Source organism: Rhinatrema bivittatum, chromosome 4 (genome assembly GCF_901001135.1).
Source record: "Rhinatrema bivittatum chromosome 4, aRhiBiv1.1, whole genome shotgun sequence".
NCBI lineage: Eukaryota > Metazoa > Chordata > Amphibia > Gymnophiona > Rhinatrematidae > Rhinatrema > Rhinatrema bivittatum.
In genome coordinates this window covers 32,203,382-32,224,251 of record NC_042618.1, presented here as the reverse complement: position 1 = coordinate 32,224,251, position 20,870 = coordinate 32,203,382, and the positions used below count along the sequence as shown (strand labels likewise).

General features: G+C 43.7%; 1 protein-coding gene across 1 annotated transcript in view; it reads left to right on the top strand.

Moving 5' to 3' along the window:
* The window catches only part of BCL11B (BAF chromatin remodeling complex subunit BCL11B), a 182,028-nt gene that overhangs the window by 40,835 nt on the left and 120,323 nt on the right, over positions 1 to 20,870 (top strand). The gene's annotated exons all lie outside the window — the stretch shown is intronic.

The following is a 20,870-nucleotide window of genomic DNA, read 5'->3' as shown; positions in this document are numbered from 1 at the left end:
GAAGCACTTGAATATCAGAACATCTGAGAACATTTTATCACAGTATCCTTTTATTTTCTCATGGGGTCTGTTGACTGGTACACAGGGTGTGTGTGTGTGTGTAGCGGAGGGGGGAGTCCGGGGGTCGCTTTTGTAATGAACAAAAAAATTAATTCCATCAGGAAACCCAGCGCTTCACAAAAGAGATGTTTCTTCCTTAATCTCTGTAAGTCTCATTAGACAGATGTACTCTAGATCCAGGAATATAACTGATACAGATCACTTCCATTTCACTGTTCTACTAATTGTGAATTTTCTTTTCTTTTTTTTTTTTTTTTCACATTTGATAGTTTCTGAGACAGATGAAATATTCTTAGGACAAAAGTGGTATGTCTACAAAGGTATCCTGGGTTTTAACTATGGCAGGCCACCCCTTTGTTGTTAATTCTATTTGTGCTCCATTGAATAACCTTGGAAGGAGCCAGAATTCCATTCAGCGCGCTGCGTTCTCATAACACAATTGTACGTATGCTTTCTTTCTTAAAACCTCATCCCCTCAAAAAAAAAAAAAACAAAAAACCCCGCACTTCCTCACCCTACCCATGGAAAATGTTTTGTATTAACTAGTGTGTACTAATTCCCACAGTTTATGTTGAATCCTTTATTTAAGAAAGAGGAATGAAAGTCAATAGTAGCTTAAAACAATTTACAGTCAGGAAAATATTTTTAAGGAAGCCCTGTACATTTTCCTCTTATGTTACTACTGTGCTAATAACCTTGCAAAAAAAAAAAAAACAAAACAAAAAAACTATTTGAGGGATGATGAAAAACTGCCACTGTAAAACCACACCCGTTTTAGCATTTTTGGTCCTGGGAAAAACATGGTGGTGGTGCCACTAGGCTTAGATAGACAGAAATGGAGAAGGAAGAAGCTCCCTAGAAGCCATTTGATAGTAAAGCAGAGATGGGGGAGCATTGTTAGATGCTGATGGAGAATGAATGGCACAGGTGCCCGGTGCAGTACTCCTGGCCGATCCTACTGGTACTCAGGAGGCCCAGCTTCCAGCTGAAATCAAAGTCCCTAACCTCCGAAATGAAGCTGTTTGTCACTTGGTGGCAGCTGACTTCCAAACGCTGTCCCCATTGCTGCTGTCAGCTAGTTTTGTGCACACTCAAAAGTGCTATCCCAGACATGAATACTCGTGCCCAGCGTTTAAGGGGTGAAAGAGGTGATTTCCGTTCTGTATTTTGGCTTCCTGAGCTTGGAAGCGAGGCATAAAGGGCAGATCGATGGTTAGTGGTTACTGCTGTCAGTCTGACTATTGAATAACCTCCACTCTGTCTCACCAGTATTATTTAAATAATAATCCCTGCTTCCTAACTACGGGTTCCAGTCCTCCACTGACCAGCAGCTCTCATTTAGGAGCTGTTTTTTTTTTTTTTCTTTATTTGTTTGTTTTACTTGCAAAATAAGAGGATGGCAATGATTTTCAAAGCTTTTTCTCTTTGTTTTGGCAAATATTAGGCATGTGTGAATTTTAACTTCTGCAAACATGAAAATACCTTCAAAATTTGGATACATCAAACTTTTTCAATTGCAAAAATCTATAGGTTGGCCCCTGCTTCCAGCCCTCTGTTTAAAAATTCAGTCATGACTGGTTGGGCCTGGTTAATTAAAACAAAACAAAACACAGCATCATGTTTATGATCATTTTATGTTTGTGTAGCGCTGATATTGACTCAGCACTGTACAAAGTAAGCAAAGATTTATCAGTGCTGGTATCTGATGGAAAATTAACACAAGTCCTATGGGTACAATGGGTAAAGTAGTTTCATTCCACCAGGATGTAGCTTTTTTTTTTTCATGAGGTTTTCAGAGACTTTTCACTTAGATTAATGTTCGTGCGCTCCAGAGTGTGCAGCGTGGATGCCAGTTTGGAAGGGCCTGACTTCAGTTAAAAGAAAAACGAAAGGGTACAGAAGTTTAGCCAGCCCATTTTAGGATTACTCCTGTACAAGGAGCAATCCTGCAGTTTGCATTCTGTCTGTGTATTGGAGTTGTGACTATGAATCTTTTTTTCCTGTGAAAAATGAATATTTTGCTGTAGCCCATCTACATAATGTGTACTGCTTATGCCACTCCTTGGGTCCTAAGCATTTAGACAGAAGCCTGCTCACTGATACATAATTATGAATTTAGGGTTTTATGCTTTTGTCTGGGGGGAAATAGCATGTTTATAGATATTTCTTTTATTTTAAACAAGAAGGCTGTGTTTCCCCTTACCTTGGCATTCGCATCTTAAAAAATATCAGGTTTTAAAGCACAACTCTATATTTTTATTTGCTTTTTCAACTAAATCACAAATTCTTAAGCACGTGCACGTAAGAAAGGAAATATACTAGGGGAAAGAATATAAATAATTATATCACAAAACTAACATAAAGGAATCCAATCCTGTATATTACTTATTGAGTCCAGTAACACGAGGGGATCCAAATGTGAAAATTCTAGAGGCAGGGTCTCAACAAGAAGGAAGCAATGAAAGGAACAAAGTTTGCAGCAGCAGCACACAGGCATTAGCATTACGATCAACATGCATTAATAGCAGGCAGGTTTATTAATGCATTTTCCTGTCTGAACTTGGAAAATGGCATGTTTTGTCAGAATGTAAGTGAGGGACTGGGATAAGTGCACAATCCGGGCAGTTACTTGGGTTTTATCTGTTCATTTTTTTGCAGGCAACCAAACAATGCATTACACACAGACTCAATACTCCTACCTTCAGTACCAAGAAGTTACTTAGAGTTAAGGAAAAATACATCATTTAGAGGACTCAAAAAAAAAAAAAAAAAAGAGAGAGAGATCTTACATTTTCATAAATTCACAAGACAGCTGCCGGGAAAATGAATCTGTGTGTTGATAGCCTGAGCTTCCGGATGCATTGAAAATAGTTTTTCTCCTGTTTTGAGTAACTTCAGATAGATCTGGATATAGCCAGAGCTTCTGTCCTACAAGGAAGGCATTTTTATAGTAGATATAAAAACAAAGAATCATTTTCCTGTCCTGCTGAAAGATAAAAATTGCTAAGTGTCTCTCAGATGAATTTTTTAAAAATAGCAGAAAGTTCTAGAATCCTCTGGTCTTCTGTTTGGCCTCTTGTACGATTTACCAGTTAGTACAAAGTAAGCTTTGCTAATGGGGATTTTAAGAATCTCAGTGACATTTTTTTTTTTTAATATAGCTAAATGGTTTCCAAATGATCTTTAGAAAAATTCAGGAATCTCAAATTTAAATGCTGAGCATTGCACTCAAATACTTCGAGCTTCTGATGGACCACAATTTTGTCTTGAATCGTCAACAACCTTGTCTTGAATCAATGCCGCACTTGCTGTCTGAAGCGTCTCCGTGCTTTGTTCCAGCCCCCCCCAAATCTTCCTCAGAGAAGTCCCGCAGGAAATTCTCCTGCATCTGGATCCAGCCTTCCAACCTGAATGCAAAGGTCTCGTGAGCACTTAGGAACAGAGCTATCCAACGTCACGAAAAACAGTCCAGATTGAGTGTAGAGGTATGTCGGCAAGTCACATCGAACTAGACTCCAGCATAGGCTTAGCATGGCTTTGCCCGTGCTGCCCTTCGCGCCTCCAAAAGATTAGCCCTGTCTTCCCTCCTTCTGAGGACCTTCTGTGCTAGCCCTCTCAGCCTGAGCAGTGCTACATCTTGTGGGACTTCGGCTGCTTCCAGTGTGCTCCTGGGTGCCAGTGAAAGGGGGTTGGTCGAGGGCAATGCATAGGTTGGGGGCTCTTGGAGCAGAGCAGCATCTTCACTGGCCCGACGCTGCAGAGACAGAAGACTGGACCACATAATATATGGAGTTTTGCATAGCCAGGGTGGGGCACCGGAGACTCAGGGGAGAGGTTACATAGCTTTTCCCTTCATTTTGTCCATGATATAAGCCAAACTTCAAGGCAAAAAAATAACTAATTGAATAAGGGTACGGCATAGAAAAGTTTCTGCCGCAGTTTGTCTCTGGTGCTGCCATCTTGGATCCTCTAAGTTTACTTTCTATCCATAGCTCTTGTTTTTAAAAGAGAGCAAATCACATGTTGCAGCAGTTACTGAAGTTAAGCATATGCCTGGTTCATTTGAGGTCTCAGTTTTTGCTAAGGGGCCAATGTACTAAAGGGCATTAATATCGGCTGTTATGGCAAATGTGAATTTTAACAGGAGTGTTAAAGCAAAAAAGTGCACATTCCAGAGCTGTAGTTAAATTTTTTTTGTGTTAATAGAACTGCGTTAAATTTTGCATGTTTCAAAGTGCATTGTTTTTTGCTGCACTAATAAGGTAATGATCTGTTTTTGCATTTCATTACCTTAGCATATATTTTGCATTAAAGTTGATTGAATTAGGTTTTATCAGATTTTGTTTTAGAATTGTTTGATCTCGATGATGTATGTTTATGTGTATGGATTTGATTCTTTGGGTTTTATTGTGCTGGCAGAGATGGAAACTTTTAAACAGGTGTGTGGGCACACACCGGTGCCCGCTCGTCGGCCCGCATCCAGGGTCACAGCCATTTTGTAACAAATGCACGTATATGCATGCATGTTATAAAATAGGTTGAACGCATGCGATTTTAAGTGGACATGTGCCGCTTCTATCGCTCAAGTGGGTGGATTTTAAAAGACATGCGCACTGACGCAATTACCAGGTTTCCCAGTTCGTTCCCAGTTCACCCAGGTAAAGATAGCACTTCCAACCCCCTCCCCCAGTTTAATAGCCCTCCTTCTCCCCTGTTAGCCCCAATCCTTAAAACCCTGCTGATGGGTTTTTTTTTTTTAAATTTTACGACCTGCAAGCCACCTATGGCAGAAGTAACGCTACGCGGCAGGGGGCGGTGGCGGGCGCCTGTGCGTGTGAGTATTTACGCTCAAATTTCAGGGTGAAATCCAGGAACACCCATGCCCTGCTCAGACCACTCCCATGTCCCGCCACCTTTTTGGAACTTTTCATTTGTGCGCGTGGCGGGAGATATGCGTGTGCACGGGCAGCTTTTAAAATCCGCTCGGCGCGGGCCGGCCTGACTTGTGCGCGTATCTCCTGATTTTTGGCACGCGCCATGCTTTTAAAATTCACCTTTTAGAGTGTCTTCTGTTGCCAAGCGAGGAATATGTTTATTAAATAAATAAATATTAAACACTAATACCGGCTAGCGCACAGGGGCACTAGCTGCACTATTAACGCACATTAATAGTGTGCAACGTTAGTAGTGTATTTTCTTGTTTGAACTTGGGAAATGCTGTTTATCAAAATGCAAGCGTGGCAGGCTCTGCGATAGGTTCACAATCTGGGAAATTACTTGGGCTTTTATTCTGCTCACTTCTGGAAAGAGCCTCTTTGTGTAAAAACAGCAGCTCTGTATGGTGATGTTTTATTCATTCTTTGCTCTTTAGCTTTATCATGATGGTGCTAATCAGTGATTATGATGGTAATAATAATTTTTTTGCATGCATCCAAACTATGTACACTTTGCATTTGCAAAATATCAACACAGCCTCCTCTGGGATGGGGGTCCATAAAGGCTGGGGTCCATACTGGACGTGAGCTAGCCACCTGCCATAGGGAGAGTATTGCTACATTTACCTGGTTTGAGCCACTGAAGGGTAGGTGCCGGGATTTAAAGTGTTAGTAGTAATACATAAGGTACTCTATAAGCTGGTCTATTTTGCAGATGACACAAAATTGTGCAGAGTAGTTAAATCACAAGCAGATTGTGATAAATTGCAGGAAGACCTTGTGAGACTGGAAAATTGGGCATCCAAATGGCAGATGAAATTTAATGTGGATAAGTGCAAGGTGATGCATATAGGGAAAAATAACCCATGCTATAATTACACGATGTTGGGTTCCATATTAGGTGCTACAACCCAAGAAAGAGATCTAGGTGTCATAGTGGATAACACATTGAAATCGTCGGTTCAGTGTGCTGCGGCAGTCAAAAAAGCAAACAGAATGTTGGGAATTATTAGAAAAGGAATGGTGAATAAAACGGAAAATGTCATAATGCCTCTGTATCGCTCCATGGTGAGACCTCACCTTGAATACTGTGTACAATTCTGGTCGCCGCATCTCAAAAAAGATATAATTGCGATGGAGAAGGTACAGAGAAGGGCTACCAAAATGATAAGGGGAATGGAACAACTCCCCTATGAGGAAAGACTAAAGAGGTTAGGACTTTTCAGCTTGGAGAAGAGACGACTGAGGGGGAATATGATAGAGGTGTTTAAAATCATGAGAGGTCTAGAACGGGTAGATGTGAATCGGTTATTTACTCTTTCGGATAGTAGAAGGACTAGGGGACACTCCATGAAGTTAGCATGGGGCACATTTAAAACTAATTGGAGAAAGTTCTTTTTTACTCAACGCACAATTAAACTCTGGAATTGTTGCCAGAGAATGTGGTTCGTGCAGTTAGTATAGCTGTGTTTAAAAAAGGATTGGATAAGTTCTTGGAGGAGAAGTCCATTACCTGCTATTAAGTTCACTTAGAGAATAGCCACTGCCATTAGCAATGGTTACATGGAATAGACTTAGTTTTTGGGTACTTGCCAGGTTCTTATGGCCTGGATTGGCCACTGTTGGAAACAGGATGCTGGGCTTGATGGACCCTTGGTCTGACCCAGTATGGCATTTTCTTATGTTCTTATGTTCTTATGGTATATGTTTATTTATTTATTTTATTTAAATGTTTTATATACCATCATTCCATGTGAGAATCACTAGATCATAATGGTTTATAGATAAAACTTACAAACTATAATGTGTGTTACAAGGTGGATAAGCATTCATAGAGACAGAGATAATACAACGGAAGATATCAGACATGAAGACAGAGCTGGATTATAGGCGTTTGCAAGGAGAGGTTATTGTGCCGTGTATATGTATATGTATATGTATATATATATATATATATATATATATATATATGGTTATCTGATTCATGGGGAAATGGGTGTTTCTGTCAAGTGGAAGGCATTTTGGAATAGCCAAGTTTTTAAGTCACTTTTGAATTTCTTTTTATCTGTTGATGTTCGAAGTTCTTCTGTCATGCAGTTCCAAAGTTTAGGGCCAGCAACTGAAATCATTCTGTTTCTAGTTAGCATTGGATGAGAGCCTCTTAAGTTCGGGATTTCGAGGAGGCCTTTGTTCTGTGTTTCTGAGGGTTCACAGTGGGTTGTGAGGTTTAAAAGGTATTCCTATATGTATGTATGTGCCGCAAAGGGAATTATGGTCTGTGAATAAAGGTCTTTTAGTGGCCGCCTCATTGAAGGAAGCTAGCTTGAACATGGTGCGTGAACGAGCGATTACGCTGGCAGGACCAGTGCTCTGGAATTCAATGCTGGGCGAGTTACGGCTAATGAGAGAGAGAATAAGCTGTTTAGGGAAAATGCTAAAAACTTGTGGCCGAATTTTAAAACAGTCACGCGTGCAAATACCGGCGCTTGCGAGTGTGGCTGGGACCTGCGTGCGCCATGCGCATTTTTCAAAAGGGCCCGGCCACGCATGCAAGTGCCGAAACGTGCACAAGTGGCGGGCCGGGGGGGCGTGGTCTGGAGAGGGAGGGGCGGGCGGGACGGAGGACGGCCGGGACAGCACTCGGGAACGGCCGTGCGCCGTTTTGAAACCCAGCCCTTGGCTTTTTAAGGAGGCTTATAATAATATCTAAAGGTAAAGAGACAGGGAGGAAGAGTTAAGCAGCAAGAGGGTTTAGAGGGGAAGGTCAAGGGTCGCTTATTCATGTTCTATGTTTTATACCATTTTGTATTGGTATTGTATTTTATTTATTTTAAAACTATGTATGTAAAATTTGTAAACCACCTACATTCCTGATAGGCGGTATAGAAAAAAAAGAAAAGAGAGAAAATAAATAAATAAATAAAAGATGTCCAAGGTCAGACAATGAAGAAACGGTAGAACCTTAGGAATTGATTTTAAAACGTCCGTGCCAATTTTATAACATGCGCGATCGGCCTTTTTCCAAATTAAGGAGCGGACTGGGAGGGAACTTCCTTAACCCTCCCCCTCTTAACCTTCCTCCATTTTCCCCTCTCCACTCCGACCCCTAACCCCTACCTAGGTACCCCCAATTCTTTTGTTTTAATACTTAACTGCTCCTTGGGAGCAGAAGTAAACTCTGCGCGCTGGCCGGCTGCCGGCGTGCGCTTCCCCAGAACAGCGTCTAATGGTGTTGTCCCGGCCTGCCTCCCCGCCCTTCCCTGCCCCTGCCCCCGGCCCAGCACTTCTGCTCGTATCAGAGGTTACGCACGTAGCTGGGCCCCTTTAGAAAATGCGTGCAGCGTAACACAAGGCCCGGCCATGCGCGTAACCCCCCGAATTTTACATGCGCCGGGCTTTTACAATTCGGGCGATAATCTCTAATCCCAAACTCAACCTGTTAAAAGTTTTAGGAAATAAAAGTAAGAAACCTTACTGTATTTCCTTGAACAAAAGTGGAACTGAAGTATTGAAATGTTATGGACTAGCTTGTCTGCCCATCCGCCCAACTAATTTAGCTTTACAATTCCCATCGCGCTCTCCAAGATCCTTTGTGTTTATCCCGTGCTTTCTTGAATTCATATACTGTTTTTTTGTCTCCACCAACTCAACTGGGAAGCTGTTTCATGCATCCACAACCTTCTTTGTAAAGAAATATTTTCTAAGATTACTTCTTTGTGTACCCCCTTTCACCCTCATCCCTTGACCCCTCGTTTTAGAGCTTCCTTTCTGTTAAAAGAGGTTCAACCTCCTGTGCATGGAAACCTTGGAGGGATTTAAATGTCTCTATCATATCTCCCCTATCTAGCCTTTCCTGTAGAGTATACATCGATAAGTTTGTCTCTAGATGCTTTAGAACGAGCACCACTGACCATTTCAGTAACCACCCTCTAGATGGTTTATATTCTTTTGAAGGTGTGGTCTCCAGAATTCTAAATGGGGTCTCACCAGGGACTTATACAAGGGCAATATCATCTCCCTTTTTCTATTGAGCATTCCTCTTCCTATCTTTCTGGCTTTTGCTGTCACTTTATCCACCTGTTTAGCCTCCTTAAGGTCAAATACGATCACCCCCCAGATCTTGCTCATCTTTCATGCTTAGAAGAATTTCACCCCAGTACTGTAGCTGTCCTTTGGGTTTCTATAGCCTAAGAGCCTGATTTTAAAAAAGCATTTACACGCGCATAAAATCACTTTACTTGAGTAAGTGGGCTTTTGAAAATTGCTACTATGTATGCCATTGAATTGTCCATAGGATTTGGTAAGTATATTATACACAAGTAAATGGCTTTTGAAAATTGCTCCTACAGTAGTAACATTTATGCATGTAACACCTTTGAAAATTACCTCCTCTATGCATAACTCTCCACTTTTTTAGCATTCAATCATGGCCGCCAGACCCTAGACCATTCCTTGAGCTTCGCTAGATCCCTCCTCATATGTCCTACTCCTTCCTGGTTGTCTACCCTGTTGCTGATTTTGGTTATCATCGGCAAAAAAAGACAAACCTTTCCCGACAATCCTTCTTCAGTGTCACTCGTGAAAATGTTGAAAAGAACCGGTCCAAGCACTGATGCACGAGGCATGCCACTAGTAACACTACCCTCCTCAGAGTGCACGCCATCCTGGGTGGTCTTAAGGCCTCCTTCTTCCCGTCATCATCCTTGGAGGATGATCTTTCTGCTGGGCCTTTAAAAAGGCATGACAGCCTGCAGAGAGTGACTCAGGTTTTCTCCAGGGCCCGTATGACTGCAGGCTGCCCTGCACTATAGGCCCTCCACATGTACTGTTGAAGTTGTTTTCACTGGAAAGGAAATTATTCTGGTTGCATTTGAGCTGTGATGCTCTTCCACTCTGCATGCCAGTCGCTCATGATTCGCCGAATAGTTTTTTAGGGGTGCACTGTAGTTTTAAAGTGACGTGAAAATCTCAGCAATATTTCTTGCATCATTTCATGCCATTTTGCATCCAAAAAACGAATGAGATATTGTTTATTTTTGTTTCAGCGAGCAAAAGTGCACTAAAGTAAAACAAAAGATATGCATGGCACAATATAAACAACAGAATGACATAAAATAAGTTTTTCTTTTTTTAACATGCACACCTCCCGCATTTTTCACATCTGAAAATCACAAGCAAACTTTGGGCGGGATTTCTTCCTTTCCCTGTCTTGGCTGCTTGTAATGATGCCCAACAATGCCCCCGTGGGTGCGTTCCCCAAAGGACAGCTGAAGCGCGCCTGATCTGCTTGGCGAAGCGCCAGGACAGCCTTCTATCCGCGCTTTATCGAATGGGAAGTGGTTTCGGATACTGGGGATACCGATGATTAATCAAACCCCTCTTGATTTTGTATTCAAAATCAAGTGAAAACTAAACATGTTACACGGAAGGCACGGAATAAAATTAGACACCTGTGTCTCAGATAAACATATTGTTTAATGATTTTTATCTCTAGCAGCCTTACTGCTTGCTTTTGATTTTATATTTTGTGGAATAGAAATTGGAATCCAGTCAGCACCTGAGAAAAGTAAAATAAAAATAGGAGGTATTTTTTCTTCCAGAAATAGCTGTGCATATCCTACCATTAGAATGGAGATTGCATTTCTTTGTTTGCTATAAAAAATGTTTCTGCCACATTATGACTTCACATTAGAAATACAGAAAATGTGACTTAAAAACTAGATATGTTAGTATAAGATGAAAATGTGCCAACCTTAAATATATTTTTTCACATGACAAGTCTTGTTTGTTTTATTACGTTTTACTATTGAATTTGCAAATTTGGACCTGGTTGTTAGCAAGTCGTTGCCATACCCACAACACCCGAGCTTGTTGATTTTTTTAGCTTAAAATCTGTTCAGTTAATGAACAGCGTGTCGTGTCCAGATAAGGCACAGTACACGAAGAAAGAAAACGTTCTGCAATCCAGAATGGCTCACATTAAATCACACTGACGGTTTTATTTATTTATTTATTTATTTATTTTGTAGAACAAAACAGCAACAATAATAATAAATTTAATGATGATAAAAAAAAAGTACTCTGTTCACTCGCCTTCTAAAAACTTATAACACTAAACCGCCTGCATGCAGTAAAGGGAAGTCACATCACAAAAGGAGAAAAGAGGAGAATGATATGGTGCAGGATACCTTTTGTATTGATTCAACTTCATAGTACTTGAACATAGTGAATTCTTGAAGAAATGATCTGTTTACCCAGCCAAGGTATTACAGATCAGACTGTGTGTGCTACTAGGCAGAAAGATAATATAAGTTTTTCACATTTGAAGGCAATTTTTAGTAGCATCTTTGCCCTCTAAATCAGGGGTCGCTTTTTTCATGGTTAACAAAGCACCGGGCTTGTATTTTCCCATAGCCTCACATTTGGTGGGGAATCCTCCAACCTAGCCAACAAGAGAGCTTTGCTCAGAAACAATTATAAAATATATATATATTTTTTCCCCTTCCACTGGTAACCACTCTCTCAACGTTATCCAGGAGCACACCGATGTAAAGGTTTAACTAACTTCTGCCCAGCAATTCTGTTCACAAGTGCAGTGGCGTTTTCCTTATAATTTAGAAAATCTCTTGGAGGATCAGATATGATGGATAAAAGTATCAGTTGAGGTGTCGCATTTTAGGTGTTTATTCTTTTGGGCAGGACCCACTGTGAGGCCCAAACTGTGTGTGCTTAAGATTCTCTTTAACATTTTAAATAGCTGCCTCGAGGGACGTGTTTCCAGACTGATACAGTTGAAATCTTTTCTTAGTGGGTCAACTCTCAAATCTGCATGCTATTTTTCTAATAATAATCTGTACAGAGAATCAGAGGACTGCATATGAGTTTGTTTTTGTTTTTTTAAATAAAAATTAAGACAAACTGTCAGGTCAAATGAGAAGAAAAAAACCCCCAAACCAACCAACCCAGAAAAGGCAATTTGATTGTTTCTGAATAAGGACTCAAGGAGGTACCTTGCTAGTGAAAAGGCATATCAATCTTTATTGGGTAACTCAAAAGGCGTCTTTCAGAATCCGAAAACATTGTAGGTTGATTTTCATACAACTTGTAAGGAAAAGAAAAGTTTGAATTAACTACATCACAGAAATGGCAGCAAAATAATAACGTTGTAGGAAGTTGCCTGAGAATATTTGTATTCAGTTAGGTACCTTCCAGTCCAAAACAGACCCCATCTATTTGTATTTTTCCAAGGAAGGCCCCCTCCTTGTATGGCTGCTTTCCTGTGGCTACCTCAGATTTTGTTTTTTTTGTTGTTTGGCAGGGAAAACCGACAGTTCATCTGGTATATGCTTTACAAATGAATAATAATAATAATAATTCTGTCCCCTGGAAGGCCCAGCTTCCTTTTTGGAGCATGTGGGATGGGGAAAACACCTCACATGCCCTTCCCTAAAAAAAAAAAAAGCGCTTTAATCAAGTGGACCCTTTGACTTTTGTTAGCCGTAGATGGTTAATTAAGAACAGATTAATAATGCCCTCTTATTTGGAGACCAGGCTGGAGTTTTGGGTTTGAAAATTCCTGCAGCCAGTTAAAAAAAACAAAACCTTGCAAAGCCGAGTGATCAGCACTCGAGTTCTGTAATTCTTCTTTTTCTGAGTTTTTTTTTTTTTAATTCTGTTTTGTGTTTGCAAATGCAAGCAGGCTTCCATAATCTAGTTGCACAAGCATGTTAAACCTAGCTAAGTAAATCATGTTTCCGCCTGGCGTTCTTGGTAGTGAAAGAAAAAAAAAACCAACCCAACTCTCTTGGCTGTTTTTTTCTTTTACTTCCTTGTTTCTAAGCATTTGCTTCCTACCTGTTTTTGATTGCATGCCCAGAAATAGTAGTTTTGTCAAAAGAGGGGGATTATGCCAGCCAGCAGTTCTCCGTGCCAGACAGGCTGCTGGATTGCAGAACTCTCTGACGCTCTTAGCGGGGCTGAGCTGTTTCAGAGATGCTGGCATACGGAGGAATCTGAAGAATCAGAGGCGGGTGGGGGGCACGGCTGGCATGCACCTTTAATTTAATGCTGGCGGGTTGGATAGGCTGCTGCTCCACAAGGGAAATATGGAAACATCAAAAGGGATTTTTAAAAATGTCCTAATTTTTCTCCCGGGAACCTTCTCCTGCGGGCGTGCACGTGTGCATTCAAGGGCTGGCTTCGGTGGACGCGCTGAGCCGGGTGGATGGTGAGACAGAAATGATCACCGGTCCTTTCGCATGATGAATGATGCGCTCTTTGATTTGGCCTACTGTAGGGCTGTCGGCTGGCTCCCATTTTTTTTTCCAGGATAGGCTGGCCCAGTCCTGGTTTTACTCTCTTGCTTGCAGGGAAATGCAGTTCCCAGGATCCTTAGGGAAGGCAGAATAAAAAATTCATACATGCAGTTGGGAGTAAAAACTAGGGCAGTCGTTTGGTTGCCCATAAAGACCTGGAGCATTCTGGTAACTCTACTTACTCTCTGTCCATAAAATGACTTATTTAAAAAATAAATAAATAAATAAATAATAGTAATAATAATAATAGTGACATTTTGTAGTTGGGCTTTGGTTCTTTGAGGGCCAGTGAATGCAGTAGCTGCACGGTCTGGGGCTGTAACAATCCCTGTCACACAGAGCTGCTAAAGGACTCAGTTCAAGGGCGGAGACTTTTGGCCAGTCCTGGGGTTTGAACTTACATCCCACAATGCATTATGGTCTTTGCGGTCCCTGCTTCTGCCACTGGAAATCAGTGCGATGGATAGCAGAGTGCATCAGGGGTGGCAACAGTCGGATACCCAGGAGTGGCCTAAAATCTCCCTTCTTGAAGTTGCTTCGTTGGGCAGCTCTGCACCGTATTCTTTCTTTCTATGTGGCCTTGTTTATCCAGCACAGTTGTTTTGCATAATTGGTAAGCAGGAACTCTTTCTGGCCTACCCCTGTGGAAAGGCATGCACGGTGTGTGTGCGCTTTTAAAGCCTGCAGCATGCATGCAGCAGGCAAGGGACTTCGACTACACACAAAAAAAGCCCTAGTAACCTATCCCAGAAATTACCAGTGGTCGTTCTTAAGAGCTTCACTGGGGCCTTCATAAGCACAGCTAAGTGGAGTTTATCTAAGTAGACTTTACTGATAATACATATTTATTTTGACACTGAACACAATAGCATTTATAAAAAAAAAAAAATATTCATAAAATGGGACCTAAAAAAAAAATCATGCAACAGGCTCGGGTCTTTGTGCTATCACGGTCTGGTACCGAGCACCCTACAAACAATCTTTTATTAACGCATAACAAGGTCACCATCTGGGGATCGTGTTATGGGCCAGGAGGGTACTTGGCATCGTTTCATTTCCATAGTGGAATAAGTGGAAGCTGAAATCAGTCTCCAGTTTTGCAGCATCTTGACTCCTGCATTGAAATTCTAGGTCATGATCGATTTGTGATGCGGACGGAGAATGGGTTAAGGGGAACAGAGCACGGCATTCCTCTGCCCTTTTGACAGAACATATGCCAGCTGGGCTGGGGTCTTCTCAAGAACATTTTGTTCAGCTTGGAGTTTTCTGATGGACCTCACTACAGAAAACCCAGCCTGGAACATTTCTAGATTGCCAGCTGTTTCTTTGACCCACTGTTGAGATGTAATTTTCGTAACCAAGCTTTCGAGATCATATTATGTCCTTCTTCCTGGACCAATATGGCTATAGGTTTCTTTACTACAGCATGGAGGACACCACATATCCTGTCCGCTGCAAATAAGTGGTGAGATTCTTGTGTTTTTGACAAGGACCAGAGCCAGCTATAGACACACGGTCATTGGATTATGGCCAAAATAGTATTGGCTGCACCTATTCTCTCTGAGTGCGATACTTCCAAGGCTGAGAAGCTGGATGTATGGTTTATTTATTAATGGCATCAGAGCATACAAGACAGGTGCATCAGTTCTGCAGATCCGTGGGACTCAAGAGCAGCTCACACGTTTGACAGTGTGAAGCTTCTGTTGTCTTTGGCCGCAGTGCAACACTTCTGCACAGGACCCACTTGGGTTTAGGTCTCCCGTCTGTCAGAGTGGATAGGGTTTTGGGTATCCCATGGAAGAGGTGGACTCCCCAGGGGCAGCCTTGACAGCCGTGGGATGCATGGATGAGCACTGCTGTCATTTAAAAAAGATGCTGAAGGATTCAGCCGGGCTGGAGTGTACCATCTGTAGGTGTTGGTGCTGGGGGGTGGGAAGGCGCTAAGAAAACATTCTGGCTAGCAGAAGTCAGCGACTTGTCTGTGTAGACAGACCTAAGTCTTCAGGCTTATAAATTAGGTGTAGGCATGAAAAAAGAGAGCAGAAATCACGATGAGAGTCCAAAACCTAAGCCTTGCATTTGTGATTCTATGGGGTCGATATTCAAAAGATTTAGACACTTAAAACTGGCTTTTAACTGCATAAATCTAACCAATTAAATATTTCACCCGATGCCTGGCTAAATGTTTTGTTCACAAAATTGTTGTGTGCACAAGTTTAGGTAGAGAAAAAGGTGCTGGGACCAGGGGTGGGCTTTTCAAATTTAGCTAGTTAGCTCGATATTTGGTGCCAACTGGCCAAATTTGTGTGAATAGTACCATCTGCACAAATGGGTGGCCTAAATCTAATTGCTGCAGATATTCAGTTTACACTCTTCACTGCAGCTGAATATCTGGACATAGTTAAAGCTGTCTGCTTAACGTTTTTTTGCCTGCCCTGTTGGGTACATCAAAGCAGATTACCTCCAGGTACTAGAGGTGTTTCCCTGTCCCCACAGGGCTTACAATCTAATTTTGTACCTGAGGCGACGGAGGGTAAAGTGACTTGCCCAAGGTCACAAGGAGTGGCAGCAGGATTTAAACGCTGGTTTCCCAGGGTGCTCTGACCACTTAGGCTACATCTCCGGATTTATGTTCAGCTGGTGGGAATTCTTCCTGGTGAAGGGTATTCAAGATGAGAGCCATAAACGGTGGTTGAGGTGGGAAAATTAGCTCGGAAAGCAGGGAAGAAGGGCTTCATTTCTTGATGCAAACGTGTGTTAGCTTTAGCTAAGGAAGGCACCGGATCACTTAAGCTTAGGTTGGTGTTGGGATGCTTCACACACTGTCTGAATGCGCAGTTCGTGCATGCTCTGTAAATTCCATGGCTGTAAGTGACCCTATCAAAAGATTATAGGAGATTAATTTTTGGATAGATGCATATATACGAACGAACGAACCATTCAAATAAATAGAAGAATCTGAAAAATCAGACGCCTGGTGGGAAGGCTGCACAGTAGAAATATTGCATTTCCATGAAGGTTTAATTGCATTAAACAGTGGTGTAAAACCTCAGTAGGACACCGGCTTCTCCTACCGCAGAATTTAGTGAGACAGTAATGTCAAACCTTTCTGCTCGGTCCTACCGATGTTTTATGCGTTAGTGCAGTCACTATTCAATTCATGAAGTGAAGGCTTTTTTTTTTTTTTTACTGGTTGTTGTTTTCTTGGCTCCTTTCTTTAAACAAAGGCTGTTTTTACACGCAGCGTCACCTGTTTGTTAAAAGGCTGGGAATGGCCTGCTGAAGAGGGTGTAAAGGGAAAAATGCAGAAATAGAGCAGGGCCACGCGGCTGTCGCTCGGGAAGTTTAATGATGGCAATATTTGTTGTTTTGGCGGCCCGATGTTGCTCACATTTGGAGGTAGGTTTACGGTATTTATCTTGAAGCGCTGTCTTGGGCTCCCGAGAACGAAGGTCGTAAAAGACCACTTTGGAGGGTGTAATTACAGGGCTGCTTTGAACTGTTAAGTCACTGGCAATTTAGAATCTTGGCTCGACACAAAAGGCCAAAGACAGATTATTTCCCTGCGTGAGACAAAGTTGGGGGGCCTCCGGTGGAACATGCACGCTTCCCTGGAATACGATCCGGCAGGCAGCTCGGCAGCAAAGCTGAAGCGCTGCTGCACGGCCCCGTCCAGCAGCTTTGCGCGGCGCCTTCCTCCCCTGTAGAACGTGCGCGAGGCCTCGGCCTACCCACAATGCCTTCTTTCTCGCCCTGCGCCCCGGGAAATTTCGCCCCCTCCCCGAGAGGAAGGAGCACGGTTTAAGGACGGTTCCGAGTCCAAGCCCATTGTCGTAGGCAGGTGTCGGTGGCACGGAAGGCGAAATGAGTTGCAGGATGGTCGAACTGGAGCCAGTGCGCCAGGGGAGGGGGGAGGCAGAGGATCTGAGCGCAGGTCTTTGAGGGCCGTAAACAGAGTAATCCAGTTATTTGCAGATTAGCCCTGTTCATCTCTCTCTCTCTCTCTCTGTGGGTATCCTGAAAACCAGGCCTGTTTGCAGCCCTCATTGAGAACTCCTGCTCTAGGCACCGTCTTTAAGAATTTTCAAAGAGGCTGAATACCTGAGGTGGGGGAGAGGGGAGGGTCTGAAAAGGGCCCCAAGCCAGCAGGAATCCAAAATAATTGCGCGTGCTAGATAGCGTGGCCCTGCTTCGAATGATCAATAAATCTGTCTGTATCTCTGCGGCCGCTCATCAGTCTGCATTGTCTGGGTAGCTTCATTTCTCTTATGGATATAATGCTAAGTTCTGGATGTCAGACACTTCCATACCTTTAGATTTGGAAATGTGTGGGCTTTTTTTTTTTTTTTTAAGAAACGGGGCTAGATTTAAGATTTTGGCATTCATAGGCAGGTCCAGAGAGCAGGAGCAAAGGGGGGGTCAAAGTGCCACAGAAGCATCCCTTTGAGGTACATGGCCCTAAAGCAAAGGGATTGGGGGGGGGAGGGGTGGAGAAGCAGGCTCCGCTTTGGCCCAGGTATTTGGTGCTTTGAAAATGTGGCGCCCTAGGCAGCTGCCTGTGCCTACATCCAGACCCCTTTGGAAGGCAGAAGAAGACCTCAATTTAATTTTTCTTTTAAGAAGAATATTTAGAAGCAAAATGCTTCTGCCTTTTGATATTTGGAGGTTTTAACATAATTTCATAATTCTGAAAGTGAAATGCTTCTACATGAAGTTGGTAACAGAAGCGCTGTGCTATACCGACTGGGGGGAGGGGGGATCCTGAAAACTGGACCAGAGGACCAGATTTGAAAGCCATCAGACTATGGAAATGTACACGGCGCCAGTCAGTGGGCCCTGAACGCATACAGTCAGCACTCGGCCTGGAAGGGTGTCAAGGAAAGGGGACGCTGAATGCAGGCTTTCTCCCCCTGTTTACCTGGGTGCAATGAAACATGGAAGACCCTACTTACAATGGAATACGTGCAGAGGGGGTACTCGCAGGCCTCTGGCGTACCATCCAGTTGTGCATGCAATGGAGGCAGTGCATGCAAATCTCCCTCACGCATGTTCAATGTGGGTATCCTGAAAACCTGGTCTGTTTGTGGCTTTTTGAGAACCAGAGATGGGCACCCCATTCTAGCTCAATTGGAAGTACTGCTAGCATCCTAGTACCACGAGACTTCATTCCCTGTTTAATAGACCCTCCCTCGTCTGGTTATTGTGGTGACAGTCCTGAGGATGGGGGGCATGTACCAATGATCCTTTCAGAGCCCTTGAATCATGGGCTCTGAATCTGGCCACTAGGATAGCTACGACTCCCTCGCCCCTCAGAGGCTGTGAGCAATGCCTCCGCAGCATCCTCAGCCCCAGCCAACCCAGGGTGTGAAAGACCACACCTGGGTATTGAACTAGTGACCCCCCCCCACAAGGCAGTGTGCAGCACTGCCCTTGAGTCACTGGCTGGCCCACTGGCCTCTTGTTTTATTCATCCTCATGCCCATTAAAGGAGAATGACAGGGAGCTGGGGGAGCCTGTTTTTATCATGATTTGGCTGATATCTATTTGTTTGATAAATCTGACAGAAGAACAAATACGTCTTTCAACAGTCCAATGGCATCTGTTTTTCCTCTATATTGAGGAATACATGTCTTCCGTTTTCCTTTCTGTTTCTCAAAACATTGTATCCCTCTTTCGAGTTTAATGCCCTTGTGCAATCTCTATCATCGTATTAACAACTTATTATCAAGTTATATCTGCCATCTTCCTATCTGACTTCGGTTAATCCCCCCTTCCCAGTTTTCTTTTGCACCCTGTTCATTGTGCTTCTGTTCTCTAGTTCCATGTAAACCGATATGATATTCTCACGAATACCGGTCTATAAAAGCCCGAACATGCATGGTAGAATAAAAGGCCAGTGAGATACATAAAAGCAGTCACATTTCCTGGGTCAAAATAGCATGAAAATTATGAAACTGGGCCGTTCAGACGTTAAAGCTGGGCAGTGCAATAGCTCCATGGAAGTGGCACAGGTTCAGCTTGAGATCCTGGGTCCTGCTGCTTGGGCTAACCAGGGCTCAGGATGCTGACGAAGTAGTGTCGACAGCTCCTGTGGAGGGGTTGGTGGCGGTTGGGGGGGGGGGGGGGGGGTGTTGTTGGATGGAGGAGTCACAGCGGTTGCACTGCAGCGACACCTGTTGGTCAGGCTCAGGATGCACATGCACCGAGTTCTAGAGGGAGACCCCGTCTGTGGCATCCGGCCCAGGCTTGTTGCTGCGGTGGGGGGTGGTGTTAAAAATAACCTGATTGGAGGGGGATGGGAACCTAGGTAGTGTCGGAGCCCCGGTAGAGGCCAGGTTCTGATTGAGCTGGAAGTCAGGGGAGCAGTGGGAAACTGCGCAGGCTTCAAAAATCACTAATTCCGCCCCCTCCACTCTAGCCGCCCCCTCGCAGAAATTGAAAGTCCTGCTTTGTGTTCTGTCACGCTTCTGAACTATTTGAAGTAGCAGCAGCAGCAGCAACCCCACTGCAAACAAAATGGAGATAAAGTGCTTAGGTCCCCCTTCCATGTCCAGGTCAGAGGTCAGGATTGAGCAGAGGAAGGTAAGAAAGGTTACCTAGGAGCAGTAAGGAGCCAGCAGGAGCATGTGCCGGGTGAAGAGATGACCAGGGGACTGGGATTCAGGTTCTAGGCCTTTTAAGGAGGGGAGGGTAAAAAAAAAAATCTCTTACCGTAACACTTGACGATCCATTTCAAATTCTGAGCCATGAACTAAGCTGTGGACTCATTTTCCGCCGCCCGTCATGTCGTCATAAGCCGGAATGTGAATCGGAAGTGGGCCTGAGAGCTGGAACTTTTTCTTTTTCCGGAACTTGCAAGTGAAATGGATGCGCACAACCTCTCTCCCCCCCCCCAACCCCGATCTCGCCCCCCCCCCCCCCCCACCACGCACACACCTTGCTTGGGTGGAGTTGCACTCATGGCTAAGCCCACTGGTGTAGTCACCATGATTTGTCAGGGGGTGTGGGCCTGTTAAAGAGAATGGAAAATGTGTACCTTAGTTGGAAAAACAATGCAGAGGAGGATGTGATGAGCCTATTGTTTGCACATCTCTTTTGTTCACTTTTGCCCTGGAAAGGCGCAGCACTAGGGCTGGTGGGAAGGAAGGGGCGGTCACCCCCTCTCCCCAGGGCTGACCCTGGGAGGCTGTGGGGCCCAGAAAAAAGCCCTGGGATGCTGAGATTACAGTGCTGGGCATGGGATTTACCATGGCGGGGGGGGGGGGGGGAAGGGGAGGGTGTTTCTCCGAAGTGTGGGGGCCCAGGGCAGTCACCCCCGTTTGCTCGCTCCAAAGACGGCTGTGCCTCGCCCCTCCACTGACCTTAGCACCCTCGTTCCTCGTTTAGTTCTGCTCACAAACAACAGATCCCCCCTCGCCTCACCAAGCAGCACTCTGACATCTTTTGGCAATGGCTGTTCGATGTCACACCCATGTCTGGCTGTGTCATTCTCTTCCCCAGCCTTTTATTACTCGGGGGCATAACGGGTTCTGCTGCTGGAAAAAGCCTTTACAAATCATAT